This window comes from Lacerta agilis, chromosome 2 (assembly GCF_009819535.1).
Source record: "Lacerta agilis isolate rLacAgi1 chromosome 2, rLacAgi1.pri, whole genome shotgun sequence".
Taxonomy (NCBI): Eukaryota; Metazoa; Chordata; class Lepidosauria; order Squamata; family Lacertidae; genus Lacerta; species Lacerta agilis.
The window spans coordinates 15,515,936-15,524,544 of record NC_046313.1 but is presented as its reverse complement, the minus strand read 5'-3'; the positions used below and the strand labels follow the sequence as shown (position 1 = coordinate 15,524,544).

The 8,609-nt window shown below is 41.9% G+C and overlaps 1 non-coding gene across 1 annotated transcript; it reads left to right on the top strand.

Moving 5' to 3' along the window:
* Positions 1-200: 200 nt before the first annotated feature.
* On the top strand, positions 201-271 carry TRNAA-UGC. Its single transcript has one exon. It is a non-coding gene; the product is annotated as a tRNA-Ala (tRNA).
* Positions 272-8,609: the final 8,338 nt, after the last annotated feature.

Here is an 8,609-nt window from a genome sequence, read left to right as displayed (position 1 = left end):
TCTCTAAGGTGCTACTGGAAAGAATTTTCTATTTTGTTTCGACTATGGCAGACCAGCATGGCTACCCACCTGTAGCTTAACACAGAGTAAGTTGATTATCAAAAGCACCGACCATCTAGAGTACCTGAGAGGACTTTGCTTGGCACCAGAAAGCTAGCCAGGCTTTAGCATCAACTTGGCATCAAATTATCTTTGGGGAAGGAGTGTAGCTCAGTGGTAGAGCATCTACTTTGCCTGCAGAAGGTCCCAGGTTCAATTCCTGGCATCTCCAGATAGAGCTGAGAATACCCCCTATCTGAAATCCTGGACAGGTGCTGCCAGTCAGTGCAGAAAACTCTGAGCTAGATGGACCAATGGGGTGATTCAGTCTAAGGCAGCTTCCAATGTTCAGCTCAGAAATTTGCATATCCAGAAAATATGGCTGCATAATAATTTAAGGCTGTAATGCTGAAACCTGGGAGCGATTTTAGCAATACATGTTCACAAGCGTGCCTCCGAAGAAGCAAAGTAACACCCACCTTTGTCTCACACAAAATCCACTTTGACTGAAAAGAGAAACTTGATAGGAGATGCTGAGCTATCATAATTCTTCTGAAACAGGAGGGTCGACTTTTAGAGAGAGATGTATTGACTTGAAACATCAAATTTTATCCACAGAAGCTGACAGCCTTTCAAGTATTTATACTGGCACGGTTTATAGGTTCTAACATATGACATTATCAATGTATTCTGCCCTTTGAAAGAACTCTTCCATATTTTCGCCATTTAATATTCACTGCTGAGTGGTACCTGATAGAAAAGGAATGACAGGTTCAAATGTAGAATTAGACAACGCTAGATCAATCTGTTCCCTGGCAAACATCCTTTTGAAAGCGTGGACATTTCCAAGGAAACTCATATTCTCTCGCTGCAGTGATTCAACATTTGCTGCACTTTTGTGAAGCTGTATGACTGCTTCAGAAGCATATCCATCATTGTTATTACTGATCCTGAAGCATGCAAGCAAGAGGCCGGGCAGAGTGCTACCTTGCGACTTTGTGGATTCACACCTTTGGGAACTTTAACAGTCATTATTTGCCTCCCATTAGAATAAAATGCAAACTGAACCGAGCTTTGTAATTTGTCTCAGGTAATAACACGCATGCAACTATCCCAAATTAATTATTTGCAATATAATTATTCTGGGTAGCTTCAAGCGCTGAATTTAATACATATTTCCCCAGAAAAAAAATGGAAAAGAAGAGAGAGAGAGAGAGAGAGAGAGAGAGAGAAGCTACTTTGAACAGACCATTGGTTGATCTAGTTCAGGGACATCCAACTCCCAAGAGACTGCGATCTACTCATGGGGGGGGGGAGAGAGACTGGCAGTGGTCTACCACTTTTTGGGGAGCTCATGCCAAAGTTGTTGAGCTTTTGTTTAGGAAAGAAAGCTCTGTTATTAAGGGGAAGATGTTAGACTAGAGTAAAGGGGAAGAGATCGGTATGGGAAGAATCTGCATCACAGCGAAAACTCTGTCTTCCATTTCAGCAATCATGAGAAAATGGAGGTCAGGGAGAGGGGGCGGGGCCAGTGGCTCTTAGGCTATAGCAAATCGAGCTGTTGGACACCCCTAATCTAGTTCAATGAGGGATGGAGGAGAAATTCAATTGGCATTTAAAGGCGAACCAACTTAATCCACATTTTCCAAACTGATAAAACAACCATCCTTCAAAACCAACTTCACCAAATTTTGAAATGTAGTTCTCCAACTAAGAAAGCCGAGTTATGTTTACCAAAATGCTTGTACTAAGGTAAAGCATGCATGAAAGTGTCTATATTGATGAAAGCAACACACACAAAAGGGAAAAGCCTTGCAAAAATATGTACTTTGGGCAAAATTGCATACAAAAATGTTTATATTCAGAGAAATTTGCACTAAAATGCTGATGAAATTTCAGGAGGACTTTTTTTTAAACAACAACAACAACAACAACAACTTCAAACTGATGTGGAAATGTGAAGAACTGAAATTAAGGTTGTAAAAATTAGAATCTAGAAGAATTGGAACTGACTAAGTTTCCCATCCCTACGTCCAGTTATGCTTGGCAGCAAGCCCCTAATCCAAAAATGGTGGACCTGTGGTCTTCCAGATGTTGTTGGACTCTAAATCCTATAATTCCTGGTCATCTGTCATGGTGGCTGAGGCTGATGGGAGTCCAAACACATCTGGAGGACCACAAGTTCACTATTCCTACCCTTTAGGAAGGCCTTTAGGAAGGTTGCAGGGTGGAGAAGAAGATCTGCCCTTTATCCCTTCCTCATTTCTTTAAAAAAAAATTCCTTTATACTGAATGGTAGGGGTGGAATTTCCCAAAACACCTTAATGTCAAGCTTATCTTATATATACTGTTTGTTATCTCGCTCTTGTGCGTGATAACACTCTGTCTCATCAGCTTGGGGAGTTAAGTAATCTTGTACTTAAAGGGAACTTGTCCCAGATTAAGCATTTCTTTATTGGATTTTAATTTAAAATTCCTGTTGTACTAAAACGAAATGGTTGTACATGAACTTTACCCGTCTGAGTAGAGGAGTGAATTACCGGTATATGAACTCACTTTCAAAATAAATAGAATGATGATGGGTCCCGAACTTGTACTTGCTGCTGAATACAATCCTCATCTATCGCGTAAAATCATTCTGCAATAATAGCAGCAATGAGTCTGCACACTACCCCTTTGACTGCTTAACTTCTTACCTTCTTACATATGGAGGAGCACCACAATCCTTTCAGTGCTTAGACCCTCTAACGGGCTTAATCCGGCCCTGCTTCTCACACAGCAGCAAATAGTCTCTTGTTGTGGCACGTATTTCTACTGCTAAAACTACAAAACACAAAGTACCGTACTTTTCCATGTATAAGACTAGGGTTTCCCCCCCTTTAAAATCATGCTAAAAAGTGGGGGTCATCTTATACATGGGTAGTGCATAGGGTAGAAGTTTGATTGGCTGCTGCCATGGCTGCCAGCAGCTATTGTGCATGTTATAGGTTGCTGCGTCAATGGGTGGTGTTGATTGGCCGAAGCTGCGGCAATTGGGCAGGTGATTTGCAGCTTCTGCCGGCGAGGGGACAGACGGGAGGCGGCTTTTTTGACACATGTGGATGAGCGATTTTCGGCACCCCCCCCAAAAAAAAGCTCAATAACCCTTGGTAATCCTCCCCCCAAAAGCTCAAGAACTCTGGGCAATCCTCTCCCAAAACAGCTCAACTTTTTTTTTTCACCCCCCCCCCCATTTTCTGAAATTTCACTCCCCCAAAGTAGGGGGCATCTTAAACATGGGGGCGTCTTATAGACAGAAAAGTACAGTATCTACACTGGTGCATTTTTTTATAAATTATTGTAATATTTTTATTTTGCAAATATAACCACATTTTTTTATTCTGTGAACCACCCTGAGATCTTACTGTGAAGAGCGGCATATAAATTTAATAAATAACAACAACAGCAACAACAAATAAATAAATAAATAAAATAAGCCATCAATCCCGATTTAAACATATACATTAATCTAAGCAGTTCATGTTTTCATTGAACAGATATTGAAGTGAGATTGACGATTCGAAGATACCCATTCAAATACAGAAAACAGTGAGATCTTCCAATCACTGAGTGGCAAATGGGGGATGATAAGCCTTGAAGTGTAAGTCTCTTTACAGCCGTGAGGGCTCACAGGATTTCCCTGGCCCATTGATAGGCTGCAATCCTTTTGCACTGAAACGGAAAATCCTAGGTGTGGAGCTGCCCAGGCACCTGGTCCTTGGGGATAAGCCCACTGGTTTCTGCGGAGTTAAATAAAAGAAGTCCAGCCACTGGAGCAAGGACAAGACAGTGTTTATTGCGCAATAGGTTACAGTCAAACTGCACACCGAAAGCAGTGTTACAAGAACTTTTAAAGACTCCTACCATATCCCAGAATACTGTTTGGAAACATCATTACTACATCACTAAAACATCATCACCACATCACGAAAGGGAGGGTTATACATGATTAACATATAGGAAAAACAAAATTAACATATGGGGGAAATGGAGCCCTGGGCCAATCTGAATGGGTGTTAAGTATTGGCAAGGATATCTTGAGCACTTATCTGGGAGAGAACAATGGGATTCCAGTTGAGGGATATTAGCCCAGTGGCTTCCTGAAGCACCCAGAGATTACCTGCTGAGGCATTTCCCTGTGTATGTGGTCTCTCGCCTACTGGATCATGGCAGAGAGATGGGTTCCCTTAAGGGCAGCACTCCATACCCCAATGAATTTACTCAGGAGGAGACTTTGCTTAGGTGACCCCCCCCCCATAATTTCCGTAACATGCACGCTAACTTTGACGGGAAGTAATTGGAGAATTTGATTGGAGAATTAGGAAACGCTTCTTAGTTCAGAACAAAAAAACCCTCTCATTGTGAGTAGGGGATGGGGATAAAAATGCTCCCTATATCCGACTTCCGGCTGGCGACGCCATAGCGGGTGGTCGGGGCTGCTTCGGCTGCGAGGCGCCCGATCCATCCCGGGGGTTAGGAGCCCCGCAACCGCAAAGCGGGGCTCCGGTTGGGGCGCGGGAAGAGCGTCCCGCGCCCTGGGCTCCCCGGCGGTGCCCGTTGTGCTCCGAACCCTTCCCCCGCTCCCCCTGTAAAGGGGGGGTGGGGGTGAAGGGACCACGGAGCCGGGCCATAGGGGATATGCCCCAACCGGGATGTAAATGCGGCGACAAATCCCGAGATGAGCGTTGTGGTTCTACCTGTGATGATAGGTTCTGAAGAACCCGGAGGTCGTAAGTATGAGATTGGACTAAATACTTTACTGTATGGAACGATCCGGGGGAAGAAGAAAGGCAGCCTGTTCTTTTCCCTTTGGGCGGAAGAAGCTAACCAGCTTGAATGACTGTTGCTACTAATTGGATATAAAGTATCGGAATTGTGGAGAGTGAGACTGTTACAATTTCCCTTCGGGGAGTAAAGGGGTGAAAGATATCCCGATTTGAAAATCTCGGTCCTTACATACTGATTTCATGGAAAATGGCGACGAAAAGTTCTAACCGGACATAAAGACAGAAACTGCAATATGACACTCACTCCTACCCCTCCTTCTACCGTGTTGGGCTTTGTTTGGAGGCTTGTTTTGAATTCCACTTTGACGGACGAACAAAGACTCCTGGAACTGAGGTTGGAGATTCTCTACTGGAAAGTAAAAGCCTTGTGTGGGGGCCTGATAAGAAAGGAATTTCCCGCAGAGGAGGCTACTGAATATTTTGACACTTTGGAAGAATGCGTCTGCTGCGAACTGAGAGGGTGGATAGGAAGATGGAAAGAAGAGACAGGGCTGCTCCAAAAGAAAAAAGATTCCGTCTTTGGGGGTGGCAGACCCAAGACGGTAATAAGTTCTGCAATATCCAGCCCCCGAGGTGTGAGCTCGAGGGCATGGGACAAAGAATTGAGCTATTTTCAAGAAGAATGGTCTGGAGGAATGGAACAGCCGGGAGTTTGTGAGATGGATACTCTGAAGTTCGTCGCAAGGAGCGCGCTGAATTGTGTCTGCCTCTGTGACTTTTTGGAAAGAATAGACAATTGGAAACTGGGCTCTGGCATTACTAGGAGGAAAACAATGGACAGAAGGGGTGTGGGGTGAAGTAACAAATTAAATTTAAAACGGTTGGATATGGTAATCTGAAATTGGAATGTGAAGATCGGCAGCTTGATTAGATTTTTTGCTTTTTAAATGAGATATCTGAAGTTTTATGTGATTAGCAACAGATTGCAGGACAGAAGAATAAGTAATGTTTAAGAATAAGATAAGAATAATGGATGAGGATTTAGGATGAGGTATGATCATATGGGGGTAATACCAAGAAGACTAGTTTAAGATGAATAGTAGATCATGTTAAGTAAGATGATTTTTGCATTTTATATATAAAAGTATGTTTAATTTTTAAAAGAAGGGGTTAAGAAAAATAGATTGGATGTAAAACCAATGGTGAAAAGGCAGGGGAAGTCGTGTCAAGATACGGAAATAGAAATTTTTTTTTTTCTGAGAAGAAGCTTAAGGAAGAAGGAGAAAACTTGGCAATGTTTGTGTTTGTTTTAGTGAGTAAGTGATTTGTATTTTCTTTTTTAATGTTGGTGTGGGTGTGGGTTTTTGTTGTAATAAGAAAAATGTCAATAAATTCTTATTAAAAAAAAAAAATGCTCCCTATATCCAACGGCCATTTATTGCTGCACATTTATGTTTCATTACTGTTGATTCTGAAAAGTTATTGAAGCACAGATGTGCCAGAATATGTGCCGATTGCCACATAGGCAGTAAATAATGCATCTGGCCTTATGCTGTCTCAAAATTGGTCATTTCAGAACACAATAAAGGGAGACATTTTCTGAACAAATTATTCTCCACACTTCCTTTTCTATCAATGTCTTTTCTCAATAATGGGCAATATTGGCAAACCTTAGCAGCAGTATATGACCGTTCCCAGATTCACATCCTCCATCAATCCCTCCAAATAATTAAAGGGTCAAGACAGATATAATGTCCTTCCAGGAGCTGGTGATGCCATTTCTGCTGCGACATCCCCATACCTTTGCTCCTCTTCGCTATAATGGCCAGCCAATCAGCTCTCTGCACAACCAGGTGGGGAAGTGAAAGGAATGCAGCTTCAGTGCCAGCCAACTATGTTATAAAATAAAATAAATAAATAAATATAATTTATTTATACCCCACCCTTCCTGATTTAAAAACCAGGCTCAGGGTGGCTAACAACAAATATAAAACATTGATTCAAAACGACCTTCCGCCTTAATAAGCACAAACTTGAAAGTCTTTTGTTGTTATTTACCAATGGTATTTGATACCAATGGATCACTGATATCATACAGAGGGACACTGACAACTGCTCCCTGCCCACAATATTCATAGCTGTCAACTTTCCCCCTTTTTTAAGGGAAATTCCATTATTCCAAATAGGATTCCTCGCAAGAAAAGGGAAAAGTTGACAGCTATGACAATATTACAGAGTCTTCAACCAGGTGGGCATGATTTAGTATAATAATAATAATAATAATAATAATAATAATAATAATAATATTCTCCCAACAGAATAATAATATTATTCTCCCAACAGAATAATAAAAACACAATAAAACATCAAACATTAAAAACTTCCCTAAACAGGGCTGCCATCAGATGTCTTCTAAAAGTCAGATACAGTCAAACCTCTTCTTACATCTGCCTCCGCTTGCGTCCATTTTGCCCAACGTCTGCGGCAAACCTGGAAGTAACAGACGGGTTTGCCGCTGTCCGCACATGTGCAGGAGCAGCGATCACAGTTCACACATGCGCAGGAGCGGGCAATCGGCGCCCGTGCCTCCGCACAACGGCACCTCTCCCAGCGACCTGTTTTGACCTCCGGACAGACCTCCGGAATGGATTATGGCCGCAGGTAGATGTTCCACTGTAGTTGTTTGTTTCCTTGACATCTGATGGGAGGGCACCACTACCAAGAAGGCCCTCTGCCTTGTTCCCTGTAACCTCGCTTCTCAAAGGGAGGGAACCACCAGAAGGCCCTCGGAGCTGGACCTCAGTGTCCGGCTGAACGATAGGGGTGGAGATCTCCTTCAGGTATACCAGGCTGATGCTGTGGAAACATTCTTCCAGGAAAGATTCAGAAGGCATCCTTGCTTTTGACCTTTAGATGTCCCTTGAAGACTTTTTTTATAATGTAAACAGTCCTATGCAGCTGCTTAAAATATTCTTGATTAGAGAGGCACTTTAATGATTATTTCAAACCATTTCAAACCATTTTTCATGTTTTATTCTTTGCATGTTACTGTACCTGATATTTTATGAGACGGGGAGGTGTATAAATATTTTCATAACTGAATAACTGAATAAATAATTTGACTCCATGCAAAATAAATAAATAATTTGACTCCATGCAAAAAAAAAAAAAAAAACTGAAGGATAGGCGTGCCTGGCGTGCTCTGGTCCATGGGGTCACGAAGAGTCGGACACGACTGAACGACTGAACAACAACAACAACAAAATTAAGAAAAACACATCAGACTAATATTAGATGTTGGAGATATAACAAAATAAGATTTTATCCTTTTTTGTTGTGTCAAACCATACAGACTTACTGGGAAGAAGTTAGTAACATTTTTGATATCAGCTTACTGAGAGCACTAAATTGGGGTGAAACCATTGGCTTGTGACCTCCTGGCCTGCCAGAGGGCCCAGTTTGGGCCACTAGGTCATTTTCCCTAGCTGCTGGGCAGGAAGGCAAGGTTAAATGCTGTTTTATGGTCTAAAACCTGTTTTGTCTCTTAAAAACAGGCATAGAAAAAGACTGTAAGAAGGTTATATTGGGCAATACTGGAAATTCTAAATGTCTCCTTCTGTCACAGAATGAATTACTCTATTCCTGTGATTGTAATATGTTACAACTGCTTTTAATTTTTAACTGTTGTAACTTGCCCTGGGACTTGCTGCTGAAGACATAGTAGTAAATATGACAATGACAATGACAGCAACACAATATGAGACACTGTTTACCTCACTAAAATAGCATACTACCTTGGAGTCA